At 45.9% G+C, this 23382-nt stretch overlaps 1 protein-coding gene across 7 annotated transcripts in view; it reads right to left on the bottom strand.

The window, feature by feature from the left end:
• Positions 1 to 23382, bottom strand: part of FLT3LG (fms related receptor tyrosine kinase 3 ligand) — a 222231-nt gene that overhangs the window by 197945 nt on the left and 904 nt on the right. For all 7 annotated transcript variants that reach the window (XM_040433060.1, XM_040433072.1, XM_040433087.1 and 4 more), the window contains exon 2: positions 12258 to 12366. The gene's annotated coding sequence lies outside the window, so the exon portion shown is untranslated. The remainder of the gene's footprint in view (positions 1 to 12257; positions 12367 to 23382) is intronic.

The raw sequence follows: 23382 nt of genomic DNA, 5'->3' as shown, positions 1-23382 counted from the left end.
GCGGCAGCGCAGGAGTCTGACACTGTGAGCCAGTATGCGGGACATCAACCAGCTCCAATGAGCCCATAGCTCCAGGCTGGCAGAGTCTCCCTGCGGATAGTTCCTTGCTGTCACTGCCACTATCAAACAATACTACTGCCAGAAAAGAGGCCAGGGACCTAGGGCAGTTAGTTAATATCACGTTTCTGCACCACCAATCTGTTTAGAAAGCGGAGGGAAGAGCATGCCCTCTGCTGAGTGTCACAGGGCAAGATGTAAGCTGCCTGGTTGTCCTGGGACTGTGGGCAGAAAGTCAGAAAACCAAACATGAGCTCCAGCAATCACGTCACGCTGCTCTATGTCCAGAACGTTATCATATCATATTAGAAGACCGAGCAGCACTGCTGGACTCCTCACTGTTATCAATGTGGAGGAGTCCAAAGCTGCCAGGTTCAAGATGTTTTATGGTGTGTCTTACAAAATCATAAGGCAAAAATTACTATTTTACTCTTGAAATATACAGGAGGGGGTTAGTAAAGCTGAGATCTGATAAATTGTTAGTCATGGCATGGATTTCATATTATGGTCTTCATAATTGTCAACTGTCCCGAAATTGCAGGGACTGTCCTTCATTTTTAAAGACAGTCCCAGCAAATTCAGACTGTCCCAGGCCAACAATCAGCGGAGCTGACAATTACTCTGCCTATCAGTGGGTGTTTCCAGTCAGAGTCCAGGCGTTCCCAGGGGCAGGGTTTAGGATGCCCTGATATTACCAACCTAAAGGTTGGTAAGTATTGGCCTTTTTGCACATTTAGCTGACCCGGGCCAGCTGTTACTGTCTGCAGCAGGCAGCGCCGAAGTGAAGCGCTGCTGCTGCAGATTATTAATTTTCTATATGTTACTGGTGGCGCAAAATGGGGCGTTTGGGATGGCAAATCGGCATGGACCCTTCACTCACCCTGGGCCCGGGGCTGCCGACCCAAACGCCCCAATTATAATCCGACACTGATGTAGGCAGAGCGCTGCAGAGCGAGCCACAAATGAAGGTGAAAGGAGCCGCGGGTTGGCCACCCCTGAGCTATGTGAACGGAAGAATAAAAGTTATGGTTATTGGAACAAGGGGAGGAAAAATCCAAAATGCAAAAATGAAAATAGGCCTCGACCCCAAGGGGTTAATACTCAGCGCGTCTTATCAGATAACAGTGTTACTTTGACATGCTATTTGTATATTAGCAGATACTACATCTCTTATGGTTCCAAAGTGCATATCTGGTGCTATTGTGAGAGACTTGATGTGTGCCAGGATGCAGATTCCTAAGCTGTGGATATCTACTAGCATTCCCTAAATTGTGGTTTGGAAAAATATGTTGAATAATATGATTTACTATGAACAAGGGTTATGTACAGTGGGGGGAAAAAGTATTTAGTCAGCCACCAATTGTGCAAGTTCTCCCACTTAAAGGGATTCTGTCACCTCTCATAACACAAATTCAGATTTTAAACCAGTCATGCTCCACAGCTTACCTTGAATCGGCTGTGCGGTTCTATATTGTAATCCGTCCAGCAGTTTTGCAGAAAAACGACTTTTATAATTATGCAAATTAACCCTGAAGGTGCCCAGAGGGGGTTATGTTCCCCTTTGTGTGCCCAGTAACGCCCCTCTTACAGTGCCCAAAACGCCTTCCTCCAGAATCCCTAACCGCCCACAGCGTCTCATGCCTCTCCTCCCCCTCCCTTTCTCCGATTTGCAGGAGACTGAGCGAAGAGCGAGCATCGGACGTCCCTGGGCTCGGCGCATGCCCAGTGACGACGATGAAGCTCCTGCCCTCAGTCTCCTGCAAATCGCATTGGCGCAGCCCTCAGTGGGTACTGCGTCTGCGCGAGACTTCGCTCGGCCGTCAGGGAGGGGGAGGAGAGGGATGAGACGCTGTGGGCGGTTAGGGATTCTGGAGGAAGGCGTTTTGGGCACTGTAAGAGGGGCGTTACTGGGCACACAAAGGGGAACATAACGCCCCTCTGGGCACTTTCAGGGTTAATTTGCATAATTATAAAAGTCGTTTTTCTGCAAAACTGCTGGACGGATTACAATATAGAACCGCACAGCCGATTCAAGGTAAGCTGTGGAGCATGACTGGTTTAAAATCTGAATTTGTGTTATGAGAGGTGACAGAATCCCTTTAATGGCACTGGGGGACAAGGAGGGGCTGATCTGATGGCCCTGGGGACATGGAGGGGCTGATCTGATGGCACTGGGGGAGTGGGGGGCATAGAGGGTCTGATCTGATGGCACTGGGGGACATGGAGGGGCTGATCTGATGGCAATGGGGGACATGGAGGGGCTGATCTGATGGCCCTGGGGACATGGAGGGGCTGATCTGATGGCACTGGGAGAGTGGGGGGCATAGAGGGTCTGATCTGATGGCACTGGGGGACATGGAGGGGCTAATCTGATGGCCCTGTGGACATGGAAGGGCTGATCTGATGGCAGTGCGGGACATGGAAGGGCTGAGCTGATGGCAGTGGGGGACATGGAGGGGCTGATCTGATGGCAGTGGGGGATATGGAGGGGCTGATCTGATGGCAGTGGGGGACATGGAGGGGCTGATTTGATGGCACTGGGGGAGTGGGGGACATGGAGGGGCTGATCTGATGGCACTGGGGGAGTGGGGGGCATAGAGGGTCTGATCTGATGGCACTGGGGGACATGGAGGGGCTGATCTGATGGCACTGGGGGAGTGGGGGACATGGAGGGGCTGATCTGATGGCACTGGGGGAGTGGGGGGCATAGAGGGTCTGATCTGATGGCACTGGGGGACATGGAGGGGCTGATCTGATGGCACTGGGGGACATGGAGGGGCTGATCTGATGGCACTGGTGGACATGGAGGGGCTGATCTGATGGCACTGGGGGACATGAAGGGGCTGATCTGATGGCACTGGGGGACATGGAGGGGCTGATCTGATGGCACTGGGGGACATGGAGGGGCTGATCTGATGGCACTGGGGGAGTGGGTGACATGACAATGGATGGCATGGAGGGACTGATGGCACTGGGGGAGTGGAGCTGAAGGCACTGGGGTGGGGGAGAGCTGAAGGCACTGGGGGAACGGAGCTGATGGCACTGGGGTGGGGGATAGTGGAGCTGATGGCACTGGGGGAACTGATGCACTTGGGCTGATCGCATAGGGGGGAACGAAGGGTGTTGGGGACTGATGGCAGGGGGTCTGAGTTTTTATAAAGGAAAACAGTCTATTAATTCATTTTTTGGTATTAGATTACTCAATTAATCGTAAAAAATAATCGATAGAATACTCGATTACTGAAATAATCATTTACTGCAGCCCTACTAAGGGGGCATAACTACTGTGAGGGGGCACTAAGGGGGAATTACCTTGTTGAGACATTTCAAGGGGACTGGGCATAATTGGGCGTGTATAGATATGCACTAGATGGAAATAAAGACGTAGCTTAGTATTAAAGAAATTGCCACAGTGCGATACACAGGCCCGCTGTATTGTCCTTCTTTGAGTTGGGCGGTATGCCTTTGCCATCAAGTGTAAGTGTCATATTTTTTTTTATTTGCTAGTTTATTAGAGCTAGGCATGTATACCTGAGTTAGTCTGTCAATGATTGTCAAAAGATCTGTAATTACCTTATAATAACAGCTTTCATTAATGTCTCCTGTCCCTTTCACTGCTCCCTTAAAAGACCGTTGCTAGGGCTCATCTGTCTCTGGCTAAGAAGACCGGAAGACAGAGGGGCGGTCCTTCACACTGCATGCCTGCATTAGGCTTCAGAGTGAAGAGGCGTGTCTCTCAGTAATCCAATCTCATTGGCTGGCAGGGAGCTGCTGGCTACAGCAAGTGTGTATGAGAAGTGAGGGAAAGCAGTTTTGGCCTCAGAGAACTGGCAGAGGAGCCATCTTGAGAAGATCCTCATATTGTAAATGTTTAAACAGCCGTAAATAACTAGGGGGAAAAACTCAAAACAGTGCTATATGAAGAAACAAAATATTGTTTTATGCATAATGCTGCTGCAGCAGTGACATATGCTAAAATTGATTTTTTGATGAAAACATGACAGTTACCCTTTAAATATTAACACATGCAGGTAATGAGCAGTATTCCAGGGTTAGCAGTAGACGTAGGTGCTCGACTCCTATCGGGTTTAGTCCAACTCACCCGAAGCAATACAGTCCAAAACAGATGTAGTACCGGCATACTGACCGCATAGTGCCTTGCTCATGTTTGGCATGATATGCGAATAAAGTAACATATCTGTTTAGTAGTTGTCATCTGTAATGATTACACTGCAGATGTTATGCAGCACGTAATTTTATAACATGTGAACATAAAATTTGTCTTTTTTTTCTCTGCTATCTGTCCTCTACTGTACCTGCACACATCATTAAAAATGGTATCAATATGGTATCAATAAAAACTACTGGTCTGATCGCCCCACAAAAAAAATTGCTAATAAATGTGATATCATAAGGTAACAGGTCAGTTTTACCCCATAGAGAATGCCGTAAAAACAAAACCGATAAAACTGTGCCAGAATTGCATTTTTCTCCCAATTCCACTCCATTTGAATTTTTTTTTCTAGCTTTCCACTACATCATCTGCAATATTAAATGGTGCCAATAGAACACTTGTTCTGCAAAAAACAAGCCCTCATACGGCTATGAGAACAGAAAAATCTATAAATTATGGCCCTGGGAAGATAGGGAGTAAAAAACTAAAATGAAAAATGGCAGGGAGCTGAAGGGGTTAAAGAGAATTAGTCACCACAATCTTGGACTATTATCTGAGGTAATAAGTGTCAAGCGAATCGAAGTTCACAAAGTGGACTTCGATCTGAATTTCAGGGAAAATTATATTTGCCGCAAAGCCGAATTTACTTGTGCTTCGTAGTAACGAATCAATTTTCCCTAAAATGGTGGTAAAGCAAAAAAAAAAAATCATACTTACGATACCTCATCCATTTGCGCTTAAAGAGTCCTCTGCGGCCACCTTGTTTGAAGACCCTGTGTGAAATCTCATGCTCAGTGACGTATAATATCAACACGCCGACCAGCGTGATGACATCATCACGCACGTGTGAGATTTCGCCCTGGATCTTCAAGCAAGATCGCCGCAGCGGGCTCTTCACAATCAAATGGATAAGGTGAGTATTTGGTAAGGTGAGATTAACCCCTGACAGCCCTCAATGGTCATCTCAGATGCCGCGATCAGCGATGAATGCGCCATCTGAGGGGTTCAATGACAGCAAGTGACGCCGTTCCCCATCATTGCACCCGCTAATCACAAAGAAATTCCCTTCATGATAAAGTAATTCGCCATGAAGTGAATCTCTTTGCCAAATTGAGAACTAGTCTAGATTCTCATTTTTTATTTTCCTACTGCCCCTGCACCCCTGCCGTCTGCACTGAACGCTGCGCTGAAATACACAGTCCGGACTGCTATCCTGTGCCATGCTAACATAATGGAGAGGACCAGGGCTGGCCTTAGGTGTTCAGGCGCCCTGTGCGAGCTAATCTTGTGGCGCCCCCCCATTGGGACCCATAATGCTGCTACATGATACAATAAAAAAAAATTATATTTAAAAGAGAGGCCCTTTTAAGTATAGATACAAAAGAAATGCAAGATTCGCAGCAGCAGTGTACAAATAATATGAATTTCCTAAATGTAGTACGCCAACATTTGCGCCAAATAAAGCATAGATAAACAAAATACCAAATAACATAGGGCTGCACTAGATACCACCTAGCGATCAACTGAATAATACATAAAACCCTGTACTGCAGGTATAGATCAACCCCTTCATCAACCCTTTGCACCCCTTCATCAGACCCATGCTCTCCTTAAATCATACCCTGTCACTCATACCCAGTCCCCTGCCCCCCTTAATCGTACCGTGTCACCCAGAGCCAGTCCCCTGCCCCCCTTAATCATACCCTGTCACCCTTACCCAGTCCCCTGCCCCCCTTATTCATACCCAGTGTCACCCATAGCCAGTCCCCTGCCCCCTAATCATACCCAGTGTCACCCTTATCCAGTCCCCTGCCCCCCCCTTAATCCTACCCAGTGTCTGTCACCCTTATCCAGTCCCATGCACCTTAACTAGACCCTGCCCCCTCCCTGTCTGCAGAGCACCGGCCGCCGCCCTCACACATTGAGCGGATCCTTCTGCGGCTCTCTGTGAAGGCGCAGCACTTGGACGCTGCGCCTGCGCCTGCGCCCCTAAGCTCCTCCTCCACACTCCGGAACCTGACCTGGCAGCTGCAGCAGCTCAGCTCGCCAGGCTCGCCTCACACAATCTCGGGCCGGCCTGCTGTAAGAGACCGTTGCCTTTTGCAATGGCGCCCTGTGCGGCCGCACAGCTCGCACACCCCAAAGGCTGGCCCTGGGGAGGACTCATGTGCGCATGCACGGCAGTCCTGACAATGTATTTCAGTGCAGCTCTGAGGCCCCTTTCACACGGGCGAGTATTCCGCGCGGGTGCAATGCGTGATGTGAACGCATTGCACCCGCACTGAATCCCGACCCATTCATTTCTATGGAGCTGTGCACATGAGCGGTGATTTTCACGATTTTCACGCATGCTCTATATTGTGCGTTTTCCACGCAACGCATGCCCCATAAAAGTGAAAGTGCGGATGCGGTGCGATTTTCAGGCACGGTTGCTAGGAAACCCGATCATTATTATTTTCCCTTATAACATGGTTATAAGGGAAAATAATAGCATTCTGAATACAGAATACATAGTACAATAGCGCTGAAGGGGTTACATTTAAAAAAAAAAGTAATTTAACTCACCTTAATCCACTTGATCGCGCAGCCGGCTTCTCTTCTGTCTTCTTCTTTGCTGTGTGCAGGAAAAGGACCTGTGGTGACGTCACTCCGGTCATCACATGATCCATCACCATGGTAAAATGTCATGTGACGGACCATGTGATGACCGGAGTGACGTCACCACAGGTCCTTTTCCTGCACACAGCAAAGAAGAAGACAGAAAAGAAGCCGGCTGCGCGATCAAGTGGATTAAGGCTACCTTCAGACTAGCGTTCAGAGAGGATCCGTCTGGTGTCTGCACAGACGGATCCTCTCCTATAATGCAGACGTTTGCATCCGTTCAGAACGGATCTGTCTGCATTATAGTTTAGAAAAAATTCTAAGTCTGAAAGTTGTTCAGACGGATCCGTCCAGACTTTTCATTGAAAGTCAATGGGGGACGGATCCGTTTGAAGATTGAGCCATATGGTGTCAACTTCAAACGGATCCGTCCCCATTGACTTACATTGTAAGTCTGGACGGATCCGTTTGCCTCCGCACGGCCAGGCGGACACCCGAACGCTGCAAGCAGCGTTCAGGTGTCCGCTTGCTGAGCGGAGGCTGAACGCTGCCAGACTGATGCATTCTGAGCGGATCCGCGTCCACTCAGAATGCATTAGGGCTGGACGGATGCGTTCAGGGCCGCTTGTGAGCCCCTTCAAACGGAGCTGACAAGCGGAGCCCCGACGCTAGTGTGAAAGTAGCCTAAGCTAAGTTAAATCATTTTTTATTTTTTTCTAACCCCTCCAGCCCTATTTTACTATGCATTCTGTATTCAGAATGCTATTATTTTCCCTTATTACTATGTTATAAGGGAAAATAATACAATCTACAGAACACCGATCCCAAGCCCGAACTTCTGTGAAGAAGTCCGGGTTTAGGTACCAAACATGCCGATTTTTCTCATGCGCGTGCAAAACGCATTACAATGTTTTGCACTCGCGCAGAAAAATCGTGCATGTTCCCGCAACGCACCCGCACCTTTTCCTGCAACGCCCGTGTGAAAGAGGCCTGAACGTTTAGAGCAGAGGAACAGGGGGCAGTAGGAAAAAAAATATAGTGATCTGGACTCCTTATCTGCACTGCTACTCATGTATTACTGTAGATAAAAATCAGGGAGATTCCCTTTAAACACTGCACTTTGCTCCAGTCTCCAGATACTGAAATCTGTAATTACTTCCAAATGATATTTGTGGTTTTTTTTTTATTATCAGCACAAGTCTTGGTTACGCAAGAATTTTTGAGACGTCTTCTTTTCTTGGCAGAAGCTAATTGCCTTAAAGTGGCTTGCACGACCTTATAAGTAATCCAATGAGGCCAAGTTTAATAATCTGTTCTGCTTTCCTAATGTATGTACTACGTATGAACAGAACACTGATATGCTACTATATCTGTGTCTGATATTATTACAGAGGTTGTCCAGTACCCCATACCCAGTGGCGTAGCTAGAAATGACTGGGCCCCACAGCAAATTTTTGAATAGGGCCCCACTCCCCCAGTAATTTTTTCGCAACCCCTTCCTTTCATGCTGCCCCCATTCCTGTGGCTGTTCCATCCATTTTATATAACTGTCTATACTGTCACTGTATATAATTTCATTGTGTGATACTGTTGAGGGGGCCCTGACAAAATCCTTTAGTCCTCCTCCTCCTGGATGGGCCCCTTCTGGGTCAGGGCCCTGAAGCAGCCGCTTCCCCTGCTTCCCCGATAGTTACACCCCTGCCCATACCAATGACCTAGTCGCTGAAATGTCGATGGCGAGCAGGAAACAGTGAAGAGACTGCGATGTAAAATGGCAGCATTCGCCCTATAAGAAGCAGGGGCATTTCCCCCCCACTTTGGGGGGGGGGGGGGAGTGCGTCTTATGGGGCGAAAAATACGGTATCAAGTCTAACCTCTCCCCCTCTTATCCTTCGGCTCAATTAGGGAAAGGGGATGTTAGGGCAGAAATATGGGCTTATTATATTGCAACAAAAAAAAGGAAAATAATAATATTGTTACACCTTTTGTGAACTTTATTTACTGATTATAAAGATAAAACTAATAAATTATCAAACCAATCGATATTATGTGATATAAATAAGACTGGACGTTTCTCCATGCTGAACCACAAATTATAGAATGTGTCCTATTCTGGTCCGTTTTGTGGACAAGAAGAGGCGTTTTTTCAATGGGGCCTGCAAATTTTTTCAGTGGGGCCCAGATAGACTGCATCAATATTTTGCAGCTACGGGGGGATGAATGCCCCCTAAGGCTACTTTCGTTTTGGTTTCCGTTTGTGAGATCCGTTCAGGGCTATCACAAGCGGTCCAAAACGGATCAGTTTTGCCCTAATGCATTCTGAATGGAAAAGGATCCGCTCAGAATGCATCAGTTTGCCTCCGATCCGTCTCCATTCTGCTCTGGAGGCGGTCACCAGCGTTTTGGTGTACGCCTGATGATGCGGAGGCAAACTGATCCGTCCTGACACACAATGTAAGTCAATGGATCCGTTTTCACTGACACAATCTGGCACAATAGAAAACAGATCCGCCCCTCCATTGACTTTCAATGGTGTTCAAGACGGATCCGTTTTCGCTATGTTACAGATAATACAAACAGGTGGACATGGAAAGAAAAAGGCGTACTTTGGCTGTCGCAGTTATATACTAACGGAACCTTTAAGAGTTTTGAACAATTAAAAGAGGAATTTAACATTGCTAATTCCAATTTTTATCAATACCTCCAACTGCGCCATGCCCTCGCGGTACGGGGGAAGGTGACTGACCTCGCTATAAAGGCATCTCTCATAGCGGACCAGATCAGGAAGGGAGGGGATACTAAGGGGGTTATCTCCACCTTTTATAAAACCCTGCTGTCATTTTATCATGACCGCTTCCCACTAAAGGTCAAGGATAAATGGAGTGCAGATGTGGGGCCTTTGATGGACTTACAATGGACGGAAGTGCTGGAAAGAGGTCCTATGTTGTCATTATGTGAACCTCAAAGGCTTTCACAGTTAGGCCTCATGCACCCGACCGTTGTTGTGTTCCGTTCCGCAAAATGGGGTTCCGTTGTTCCGTGATCCGTTTCCGTTTTTGTTTCCGTGTGTCTTCCTTTATTTTTGGAGGACCACCAGACATAAAGGAAAGTAAAAAAAAGTCTAAGACAGGTTTGCCAGTCAAATGATAGGAAAAAAACGGACGCGGATGACAATCTTGTGTGCCTCAGCGTTTTTCAGCGGTCCCATTGACTTGAATGGGTCCGCAAACCGTTTTCCGCGAAAATAATAGGACAGGTTATATTTTTTTGACGGACTGGAACCACGGATGGCAAACGGTACATTAGCCGAGTTTTCAACTGACCCATTGAGGGCCTTATACTTAATACATAGAGTGTACAGGACACCCATGTTCCTGCACAAGGTGGGACTGCGAGGCACTTCTCAATGCCCCAAATGTAATGCCCCTGGGAATGTACAGCTCTGGGCCCCTTTTGGCGGGATGTCTTAGATATCATCTATGAGGTATATAGTATCAGAATTCAGACTGACCCTCCTACAAGACGACTTGGTGGAGGGCGTAGCAATAGGTATTGGCAGACTTCTGTATAATGCTAGGAAACTGATTGCAAAATACTGGATAAGCACTGAAGTGCCAACCAGACAGGAATGTATCACCCACATGAATACGCTAATAGAGATGGAGAAGGGTATATATACCAAGAGAGGTACACTCAAGAAATTCGAATCTATCTGGGGTTTGTGGATGACAACGCCAGGGCTGCCATCCAGGCATCTTCTGATGGTAAATATGAGGAGTAACACTTTAAGATAAGAAACTTATGACACAATATGGCTTTTCAGCAAAATATCTTTATTGATATGAATAGTGGTACTATAAGGCTACGTCTACACGACGACATTTGTCGCGCGACATTTTGTTGCACTAATGTCGTGGGACAATTTTTATAATGGCAGTCTATGGTGTCGCACTGCAACATGCAACATGCTGCGACTGCGACGCAACAGTCGCAGAAAATCCATTCGAGATGTTGCATGTTGCAGTGTGACACCATAGACTGCCATTATAAAAATTGTCCCGCGACATTAGTGCAACAAAAATTTGCGCTACAAATGTTGCAGTGTAGTTGTGCCCTATCTGTCGCGCGACAAATGTCGTCGTGTAGACCTAGCCTTAGTTAAGAGAATGATAACGATATACATTTCACACCTAGCTGGGTGCGGTTCAAGAGGGGGTGGGGGGGTGAATTGTTTGGTCTTTTTTTTTTTTTTTCGTCTCTTACATGTGAGCATACAAATGTCATTTCTTATTATCTTTTCATTCTATGCATGATCTGATACCGAAGCTGGATTTAAGCTTCTGCACTTTCTTGATGTTCATATTTGTATCCCAAATGTATGCCTATTTTATATGAAAATAATAATAAAAATGATCTGATTTGAAAAAAAAAACATTATAATAGTGTGAAATATCCAACACGATCTTCAGGATAGGTCATCAATATCAGATCAGTAGAGGTCGGACTCCTGGAACCCCGCACTTGTGGGAGCACTGCATTCATTCCAGTATTTACCTGTACCACAACCATAGGTCACATCCAACAACGACCATGTGCTATGATTAACAGCACGGTTGGGGGAATGCATACCCCCCCAAGTACAGACCCCAGACCAAACCTCCTAAACTAACACATATCTTTGACCGGCCACCCTTTGGCTGCAGGCATGTTTAGGAAGGAACGGATCCGTTTGTATTATCTGTAACATAGCCAAGACGGATCCGTCATGAACTCTATTGAAAGTCAATAGGAGACGGTTCCGTTTTCTATTGTGTCAGAAAAAATGGATCCGTCCCCATCGACCATTTGGCTCAGTTTCGTCAAGCGGACAGCAAAACGCTGCAGGCAACGTTTTGGTGTCCGCCTCGAGAGCAGAATGGTGACTGAACGGAGGCAAACTGATGCAGTCTGAGCGGATCCTTTTTCATTCAGAATGCATTAGGGCAAAACTGATCCGTTTCGGACCGCTTGTGAGAGCCCTGAACGGATCTCAGAAACGGAAAGCCAAAACGCCAGTGTGAAAGTAGCCTTACATAGCACATTGAAGTTTTGTCGCCATTTTTGCCACAATATACATTTTCTTTTACTAACAGTTGTCATTTTATGTGCCAAAGTGAATGTGGTGCTGATCTGTAATACCACACACCACCTGTGGATAGATGTGGCACTGTTTTTGGAAGAAAGCATAAACATAGAGGAGCTGTCCAAAAGGAAAAGTGGGATCTGATTGGTTGCTGTGGGCAACTAAGCCAGTTCTACTTTACACCAGTTTGATGAATGACCCCACGGTTTCTCATACAAGAAAAACCTGTCAGCACTATCATGGTGCTGTTAGATTCGATATTTTGACACATGAAATGTATTAGTCCTAGATCCAAGTACTTACTTGCTTTGAAGTAGGACTAAATCCAAGAATCCAACTTTGGGTGGTGCACAGCCAGCTGACTCACATCACGGTGCCACATGGAGGTCCAGGTGTACATGGTACTACCTTGCTAGAAAAAAATATGTAGATTGTCAGAATATATTCATCAGATATTCTGTCTTAGGCCTCTTTCACACTTGCGTTGTCCGGATCCGGCGTGTACTCCACTTGCCGGAATTACACGCCGGATCCGGAAAAACGCAAGTGTACTGAAAGCATTTGAAGACGGAACCGTCTTCCAAATGCGTTCAGTGTTACTATGGCACCCAGGACGCTATTAAAGTCCTGGTTGCCATAGTAGTAGTGGGGAGCGGGGGAGCGGTATACTTACCGTCCGTGCGGCTCCCCGGGCGCTCCAGAATGACGTCAGAGCGCCCCATGCGCATGGATGACGTGATCCATGTGATCACATGATCCATGCGCTTGGGGCGCCCTGACGTCACTCTGGAGCGCCCGGGGAGCCGCACGGACGGTAAGTATGCTGCTCCCCCGCTCCCCGCTACACTTTACCATGGCTGCCAGGACTTTAGCGTCCCGGCAGCCATGGTAACCACTCTGAAAAAGCTAAATGTCGGCTCCGGCAATGCGCCGAAACGACGTTTAGCTTAAGGCCGGATCCGGATCAATGCCTTTCAATGGGCATTAATTCCGGATCCGGCATTGCGGCAAGTGTTCCGGATTTTTGGCCGGAGCAAAAAGCGCAGCATGCTGCGGTATTTTCTCCGGCCAAAAAACGTTCCGTTCCGGAACTGAAGACATCCTGATGCATCCTGAACGGATTTCTCTCCATTCAGAATGCATTAGGATAATCCTGATCAGGATTCTTCCGGCATAGAGCCCCGACGACGGAACTCTATGCCGGAAGACAAGAACGCAAGTGTGAAAGAGCCCTTTGGCTACTTTCACACTAGCGTTCAGAGCGGGTCCGTCTGCATTATATTGTAGAAAAAATTCTAAGTGTGAAAGTAGCTTCAGACGGATCCGTCCAGACTTTACATTGAAAGTCAATGGGGGACGGATCCGGTCATCTTCAAACGGATCCGTCCCCATTGATTTACATTGTAAGTCTGGACGGATCCGTTTGCCTCCGCACGGCCAGGCGGACACCCGAACGCTGCGAGCAGCGTTCGGGTGTCCACTTGCTGAGCGGAGCGGAGGCTGAACGCTGCCAGACTGATGCATTCTGAGCGGATCCGCATCCACTCAGAATGCATTAGGGCTCTACGGATCCGTTGGGGGGCGCTTGTGAGAGCCTTCAAACGGAGCTCACAAGCGGACACCCGAACGCTAGTGTGAAAGTAGCCTTAGAGGGGTTGTCTTATCTCGCCGTTACTAAGGCGATATGAGACATAGTCTTGATCACCAGTCGGCCGGGTAACAGTGGCACGCGCCGATGCTGGCTGTTTCAGTAGCTTACATTGCAGTGAATGGGAACTACAGAAGCAGTATAGTACAGCAAGCTGCGCTGTTTCCCTAGCTCGGAATGCACAGCAATGGGAGCTACTGAAACATCGCGCGCCATGGTTTCCCGGCCGGTTTGTGGTCTGGACTGTGTCTCATCTCGTCTTAGTAACAGTGCGATGAGACAACCCCTTTAAGAACCAAGAATTTGGGCAAATCATTGTAAAAATTCCTTTCCTTCCAGCTACAGAAAGTATAGTGGACTGGAGAAAACATTCCTGTGAAATGTAGACAGGAGGGTGTTATATTGCCTGCACTGACAATATGTCACCTGTATTTACCATTTTGGAGATGTAAGGCCCTAACGGTCCATGTGCAGACCCCAATTTTTTTTCTCTTAAATGTTTCTATTTGTAATCCATTTTGTCCAAACGTAGATCTCCAGAGGGTGACAAAAGTAAAATTTGGCTCCTAAATGTTTAGAGATAGGAGCTAAAGGAGTATTATTTTTAGCCTATAGTCTTGCTACATAGACATTAATTAAAATAGTGCTCCCCACAGCCACCACAAGAGGGAGCATGGGAGCTTACTGTATACTGTGTTATCATGGAGTTCTATGCATTACAGTATGCTGCAAGCTCCCTCTAGTGGGGGCAGGAAGGTAGAACATACAGCACATTGTTTCTAAGGTCAATCAGTCCACAGTCTAGTGTAGTATAATTACTGTCGCTGGTGAGTACACAGTCTGGTGAAAACCCTGCAGTCAGTCCACAGTCCAGTTTAGAAGCTGCCAATCGTCAGTCCAATGTCTAGTTTGTCAACCCAAAAAATATAATCTGTCTTCTGAATTTGGGAGTGAGACGTGTCCAAGGGATTTTTTTTCTTTAGCCTGGAGCTCTGATATATGTGTTTCGGCATATTCATCCAGTACCACTAATTCTCAGTTTGAAATGAAGCTAACAAGGTAAACAGGCAAGTCAAAGAAAAGGGAGTATCCTGCGTGTACCTGGTGTAGGGTGGAAGCATACAGGAGGTACAGTATGTAGCGCTCTATTCTCCTGTGTGACCAGGCAGCCCCCTGCTCCATGTCTTCATTAGAGTTAGGAGGAGGACAGAAAATGGAGAGTGCCGCAACTTCTGGAGAGGTATTTTGTTGCAGCACAAAATACCACCCCAGCAGAACCAAATACCACAGTGCAGCACAAAATACTGCCATAGGAGAACCAAATGCCACAGTGCAGCACAGAATACAACCCCAGCAGAACCAAGTACCACAGTGCAGCACAAAATACCACCCCAGCAGAACCAAATACCACAGTGCAGCACAATATACTGCCTCAGCAGAACCAAATACCACAGTGCAGCACAAAATACTGTCCCAGCAGAACCAAATACCACAGTGCAGCACAAAATACTGTCCCAGCAGAACCAAATACCACAGTGCAGCACAAAATACTGCCTCAGCAGAACCAAGTACCACAGTGCAGCACAATATACTGCCATAGGAGAACCAAATACCACAGTGCAGCACAAAATGCTGCCCCAGCAGAACCAAATACCACAGTGCAGCAGAAAATGCTGCCCCAGCAGAACCAAATACCACAGTGCAGCACAAAATACTGCCATAGGAGAACCAAATACCACAGTGCAGCAGAAAATACTGCCCCAGCAGAACCAAATACTACAGTGCAGCACAAAATACCGCCCCAGCAGAACCAAATACCACAGTGCAGCACAAAATACTGTCCCAGCAGAACCAAGTACCACAGTGCAGCACAATATACTGCCATAGGAGAACCAAATACCACAGTGCAGCACAAAATACCGCCCCAGCAGAACCAAATACCACAGTGCAGCACAAAATGCTGCCCCAGCAGAACCAAATACCACAGTGCAGCACAAAATACTGCCATAGGAGAACCAAATGCCACAGTGCAGCACAAAATACTGCCCCAGAAGAACCAAATACCACAGTGCAGCACAAAATACTGCCCCAGCAGAACCAAATACCACAGTGCAGCACAAAATACTGCCTCAGCAGAACCAAGTACCACAGTGCAGCACAATATACTGCCATAGGAGAACCAAATACCACAGTGCAGCACAAAATACTGCCCCAGCAGAACCAAATACCACAGTGCAGCACAAAATACTGCCATAGGAGAACCAAATACCACAGTGCAGCACAAAATACTGCCTCAGCAGAACCGAATACCACAGTGCAGCACAGAATACCACCCCAGCAGAACCAAATACCACAGTGCAGCACAAAATACCACCCCAGCAGAACGAAATACCACAGTGCAGCACAAAATACTGCCTCAGCAGAACCAAATACCACAGTGTAGCACAAAATACTGCCATAGGAGAACCAAATACCACAGTGCAGCACAAAATTCTGACCCAGCAGAACTAAATACCACAGTGCAGCACAAAATACTGCCTCAGCAGAACCAAGTCCCACAGTGCAGCACAATATACTGCCATAGGAGAACCAAATACCACAGTGCAGCACAAAATGCTGCCCCAGCAGAACCAAATACCACAGTGCAGCACAATATACTGCCATAGGAGAACCAAATACAACAGTGCAGCACAAAATACCGCCCCAGCAGAACCAAATGCCACAGTGCAGCACAAAATACTGCCATACGAGAACCAAATACCACAGTGCAGCACAAAATACTGTCCCAACAGAACAAAATACCACAGTGCAGCACAAAATACTGTCCCAACAGAACTAAATACCACAGTGCAGCACAATATACTGCCTCAGCAGAAACAAATACCACAGTGCAACACAATATACTACCCCAGCAAAAACAAATACTACAATGCAGGACAAAATACTGCCCCAGGAGAACCAAATACCACAGTGCAGCAAAGAATACTACTTCAACAGAACCAGATACCACAGTGCAGCACAATATACTGCCTCAACAGAACTAAATACCAAAGTGTAGCTCAAAATACTGCTCCTGCAAAACCAAATACCACAGTTCAACTTCACAATATATTGTCACAGAAGCTCTTCTGCTGAGACAGTATTTTGTGCTGTCTGTAGTATTTGATTCTGCTGGGGCAGCATTTTGTGCTGCACTGTGGTATTTGGTTCTGGTGGGGTAGTATATTGTGCTGCACTGTGGTATTTGGTTCTGCTGGGGTAGTATATTGTGCTGCACTGTGGTATTTGGTTCTGTTGCACCTTTAGGCCCCTTTCACACGATCGAGTTTTCTGTGGGTGCAATGCGTGAAGTGAACGCATAGCACCCGCACTGAATCCTGACCCATTCATATCAATGGGTCTGTGTACATGAGCTTTGTTTTTCACGCATTAGTTCTGGGTTGCATGAAAATCGGAGCATGTTCTATATTCTGCGTTTTTCACGCAGCCGTGGCCCCATAGAAGTGAATGGGGCTTCAGTGTAAAACGCAGTGCGGATGCACTGTGTTTTTCACTGATGGTTGATAAGAGATGTTCTTTGTAAACGTCAAAAACGCATCAAAACGCATTGCACCCGCGCGGAAAAAACTTAACTGAACGCAATCGCAGACAAAACTGACTGAATTTGCTTGCAAAATGGTGCGAGTTTCACTGAACGCATCCAGAGCCAATCCGTCACGCTCGTGCGAAAGAGGCCTAAGGCCTCATTCAGACGGGCGTTGCAGGAAAATGTGCGGGTGCGTTACGGGAACACCTGCGATTTTTCCGCGCGAGTGCAAAACATTGTAATGCATTTTGCACTCGCGTGAGAAAAATCACGCATGTTTGGTACCTAAACTCGAACTTCTTCACAGAAGTTCGGGCTTGGGTTAGGTGTTCTGTAGATTGTATTAGTTCCCCTTATAACATAGTTATAAGGGAAAATAATAGCATTCTGAATACAGAATGCATAGTAAAATAGCGCTGGAGGGGTTAAAAAAATAATAATAATAATTTAACTCACCTTAGTCCACTTGATCGCGATGCCGGCATCTCCTTCTGTCTCCTTTGCTGAACAGGACCTGTGGTGAGCATTCATTACAGGTCAAGGACCTGTGGTGACGTCACTCCGGTCATCACAGAATCCATCACCATTGTAAAAGATCATGTGATGGATCATGTGATGACCGGAGTGACGTCACCAAAGGTCCTTTACCTGTACTGAATGCTCACCACAGGTCCTGTTCAGCAAAGGAGACAGAAGGAGATGCCGGCATCGCAATCAAGTGGACTAAGGAGAGTTAAATTATTTATTTTCTTTTTTTAACCCCTCCAGCGCTATTTTACTATGCATTCTGTATTCAGAATGCTATTATTTTCCCTTATAACCATGTTATAAGAAAAAATAATAACGATCAGGTCTCCATCCCGATCGTCTCCTAGCAACTGTGCGTGAAAATCGCACCGTATTCGCACTTGCTTGCGGATGCTTGCGATTTTCACGCAACCCCATTCACTTCTATGGGGCCTGCGTTGCGTGAAAAACGTAGAATATAGAGCATGCTGCGATTTTCACGCAACGCACAAGTAATGCGTGAAAATCACCGCACATGTGAACAGCCCCATAGAAATGAATGGGTCGGTATTCAGTGCGGGTGCAATGCGTTCAACTCACGCATCACATCCGCAGACATCCCAACCTGCAAAAACTCATTTCAGGGAGGTGCACTTCACATTTCAGGGAGGTTTTCTTTTTTTTACAAACTTTTTATTACATTTTCCAAACATATGAAGTATCTGCACACTTTGCTCTATGGTGTGGAGGACTGGGCTCATTACCCTGCCCCAAATTATCATATTTATATATATGATTAAAGCATCCAGGGGGTGTGAATTTAACACTGGGGTAAATAATATAATTAAAATGGAGGGTTAAATGTGTAAATGTATTTTTAAAAAAATACATCTCTCTCAATAGTTCTATAGCTACTGAATGAGACACAAGAAGGGATGCCTTTAACATATATATCTCCTTGAGAAGCCAATTTGACCCTAAAGGGTTAATTCAACCTGTAATCTAAACTCTGTCCTGTCACTTCTCTTATCTCTCTGCTCTGCTATCTGGATATATTGTCTCACATGCGGGTGTCAGGGAGCCGCTATCTAATAGCGGGAGAGTCCCTGAACTTCCGGGAGACTTGAGATCCCTGCATCCGCGCCGAATACTCGCCCGTGTGAAAGGGGCCTAAGGAGATTCAACATCCTGCCACTATCAAAAACAAAGCAAAAGTAGCAGCACGGTAACAAAAACGAATATCTGGTGCCAGCAGAAAGATGACCAGGAAAGTCCAATACAAAGAAAGAATTTCTGCAGCACTACAAAAGTAAAACGAATAAAAAACTGTATAGTGACCCATGTGCAAAAAAACGTAAACCTTCAGTCCTATAACAGGACCTTCAAGCTTGAGAAAGGTCCTGTGACAGGACTAAGGCCTCTTTCACACGAGCGTGTCAGGATCAGGACCGGATACGTTGCGGCAAATCCGCGCGAGTAGGTACGCAATTGCAGTCAGTTTTGACTGCGATTGCGTTCCGTTGTTCAGTTTTTATCGCGCGGGTGCAATGTGTTTTGCACGCACGTGATAAAAAACTGAATGTGGTACCCAGACCCGAACTTCTTCACAGAAGTTCAGGTTTGGGTTCAAGGTTGTGTAGATTGTACAGGGTGGGCCATTTATATGGATACACCTTAATAAAATGGGAATGGTTGGTGATATTAACTTCCTGTTTGTGGCACATTAGTATATGTGAGGGGGAAACTTTTCAAGATGGGTGGTGACCATGGCGGCCATTTTGAAGTCGGCCATTTTGAATCCAACTTTTGTTTTTTAAATAGGAAGAGGGTCATGTGACACATCAAACTTATTGGGAATTTCACAAGAAAAACAATGGTGTGCTTGGTTTTAACATAACTTTATTCTTTCATGAGTTATTTACAAGTTTCTGGCCACTTATAAAATGTGTTCAATGTGCTGCCCATTGTGTTGGATTGTCAATGCAACCCTCTTCTCCCACTCTTCACACACTGATAGCAACACCGCAGGAGAAATGCTAGCACAGGCTTCCAGTATCCGTAGTTTCAGGTGCTGCACATCTCGTATCTTCACAGCATAGACAATTGCCTTCAGATGACCCCAAAGATAAAAGTCTAAGGGGGTCAGATCGGGAGACTTTAGGGGCCATTCAACTGGCCCACGACGACCAATCCACTTTCCAGGAAACTGTTCATCTAGGAATGCTCGGACCTGACACCCATAATGTGGTGGTGTACCATCTTGCTGGAAAAACTCAGGGAACGTGCCAGCTAGATGAACAGTTTCCTGGAAAGTGGATTGGTCGTCGTGGGCCAGTTGAATGGCCCCCAAGGTCTCCCGATCTGACCCCCTTAGACTTTTATCTTTGGGGTTATCTGAAGGCAATTGTCTATGCTGTGAAGATAGGAGATGTGCAGCACCTGAAACTACGGATACTGGAAGCCTGGGCTAGCATTTCTCCTGCGGTGTTGCTATCAGTGGGAGAAGAGGGTTGCATTGACAATCCAATACAATGGGCAGCACATTGAACACATTTTATAAGTGGTCAGAAACTTGTAAATAACTCATGAAAGAATAAAGTTATGTTAAAACCAAGCACGCCATTGTTTTTCTTGTGAAATTCCCAATAAGTTTGATGTGTCACATGACCCTCTTCCTATTGAAAAAACAAAAGTTGGATTCAAAATGGTCGACTTCAAAATGGCCACCATGGTCACCACCCTTCTTGAAAAGTTTCCCCCCTCACATATACTAATGTGCCACAAACAGGAAGTTAATATCACCAACCATTCCCATTTTATTAAGGTGTATCCATATAAATGGCCCACCCTGTATTATTTTCCCTTATAACATGGTTATAAGGGAAAATAATAGCATACAGAATGCATAGTACAATAGGGCTGGAGGGGTTAAAAAAAATAAAAAATAGTTAAACTCACCTTAATCCACTTGTTCGCGCAGCCGGCATCTCTTCTGTCTTCTTTTGTGAGGAATAGGACCTTTACCGTCACTACGCTCATCACATGGTCCGTCACATGCTCCATCACCGTGGTAAAAGATCAGGTGACGGACCATGTGATGAACTTAGTGACGTCATCAAAAGGTCCTATTCCTCACAGAAGAAGACAGAAGAGAAGCCGGGCTGCGCGAACAAGTGGATCAAGGTAAGTTAAAAAAAAAAAATTTAACCCCTCCAGCCCTATTGTACTATGCATTCTGTATTCAGAATGCTATTATTTTCACTTATAACCATGTTACTGTGCGGATGCTTGCTATTTTCACGCAGCCCCATTCACTTCTATGGGGCCTGTGTTGCGTGAATAGAGCACAAAATAGAGCATGCTGCGATTTTCACGCAACGCACAAGTGATGCGTGAAAATCACCGCTCATGTGCACAGCCCCATAGAAATGAATGGGTCCGGATTCAGTGCGGGTGCAATGCGTTCAACTCACGCATTGCACCCGCATGGAAAACTCGCCGTATTAAAGGGGCCTAAGACATTGCAGGGTTTTTGCACATGGGTCAATAAACCATTTTTTATTAATTTTACTTTTGAACTGCTGCAGAAATTCTTTCTTTGTACCTATCTATTATCTTTTCTATCTATCTAATAAATATCTATCCATTATTATATCTATCTATTATCTATAGGTGAAACTTGAGAAATTAGAATATCGTGTAAAGTTCATTTATTTCAGTAATGCAACTTAAAAGGTGAAACTAACATATGAGAGACTCATTACATGCAAAGCGAGATATTTCAAGCCTTTATATGTTATAATTTGGATGATTATGAAACCCCAAAGTCACAATCTCAGGTTCCCTTTGCTCAGGGGGTATGGATTAATTGGCTGACTAGAGTGTGACACTTTGAGCCTAGAATATTGAACCTTTTCACAAAATTCTAATTTTAAGCTGCATTAATGCAATTCCTTTTAATTTGCATTACTGAAATAAATGAACTTTTGCACGATATTCTAATTTTTCGAGTTTCACCTGTAAGTGTATCATCCATGTATATTTAATTTTCATAACTATTATCTATCTACCTCATATCCAGGGCTGGGACAAGGTCCACCACCAACAGAGGCTGAGCTGCCTCTCTTATCTTTATTTAAAGGGAACCTGTCACCGGGATTTTGTGTATAGCGCTGAGGACATGGGTTGCTAGATCGCCGCTAGCACATCCACAATACCCAGTCCCCATAGCTCTGTGTGCTTTTAATGTGTAAAAAAAGCGATTTAATACATATGCAAATTAACCTGAGATGAGTCCTGTCCCTGACTCATCTCACTTACAGGACTCATCTCAGGTTAATTTGCATATGTATCAAATCGCTTTTTTTACACAATAAGGCCTAGTTCACACGAACGTTTTTTTTGCGGGTGTACGGGCCGTTTTTTTGTGTTCCGTATACGGTCGGTATACGGAACCATTCATTTCAATGGTTCCGCAAAAAAAACGGAATGTGTTCCATATGCATTCCGTTTCCGTATTTCCGTTTTTCCGTTCCGTTGAAAGATAGAACATGTCCTATATTTGGCCGCAAATCACGTTCCGTGGCTCCATTAAAGTCAATGGGTCCGCAAAAAAAACGGAACACATACGGAAATGCATCCGTATGTCTTCCGTATCCGTTCCGTTTTTTCTGAACCATCTATTGAAAATGTTATGCCCAGCCCAATTTTTTCTATGTAATTACTGTATACTGTATATGGCATACGGAAAGGAAATGGAAACACAACGGAACTCAAAAACGGAACAACGGATCCGTGGAAAACGGACCGCGAAAAACTATAAAAGCCATACGTTCGTGTGAACTAGGCCTAAAAGCACACAGAGCTATGGGGATTAGATATTGCGGATGTGCTAGCAGCCATCTAGCAACCCATGTCCTCAGCTCTATACACAAAATCCCGGTGACAGGTTCCCTTTAAGAACTATCTTACTTCACTTCAGGGCAGACTCTCGCGCTCTATCCCTGCTGAGGCCTGGGCTGGGTCGTGACACAGTGCTGTGCTGCTGCCCTCGCTGCTCCTGGTCTCCAGAGGGCGCACATATGACCTGACTGCGTACAGCGCGTCAGGTCAAAGTGCGCGCTGTATACAGCCAGTCAGGCAAGCGACTGAGCAGAGACCAGAGCAGCGGAGCGGCCGAGCCAGGAGGTGGAGCGGGGAGGGAGCACGTAAGTCAGTGCCAAGTGCTCACTACTCCCTCCGTCCTCCAGCGCGGCCGGCAGCAGCAGCGACGTGGTCAGTGGCCTGCCTGCGCCCTGAGGCTGGAGCTTCCCCAGCCTCTGTGTCGGCCCGGCCCTGCTCATATCTATCTATCTATTTCTATCTAATATCTATTTATCCATCTATCTATCCAGGGGTGGGATTAAAAAATTTTAACAACAGGTTCCCTACTCAATGGTGGACATGTGGTGTCATGACACATGTTTACATGTACATACACCATATACATGGTACACATACACATAAATACACCATATACATGGTACACATACACATAAATACACCATATACATGGTACACATACACAAATACACCATATACATGGTACACATACACAAATACACCATATACATGGTACACATACACATAAATACACCATATACATGGTACACATACACATAAATACACCATATACATGGTACACATAC

This window comes from Bufo bufo, chromosome 1 (genome assembly GCF_905171765.1).
Source record: "Bufo bufo chromosome 1, aBufBuf1.1, whole genome shotgun sequence".
In the NCBI taxonomy this organism is placed as follows: domain Eukaryota; kingdom Metazoa; phylum Chordata; class Amphibia; order Anura; family Bufonidae; genus Bufo; species Bufo bufo.
This window is presented reverse-complemented; position numbering and strand designations above follow the sequence as displayed.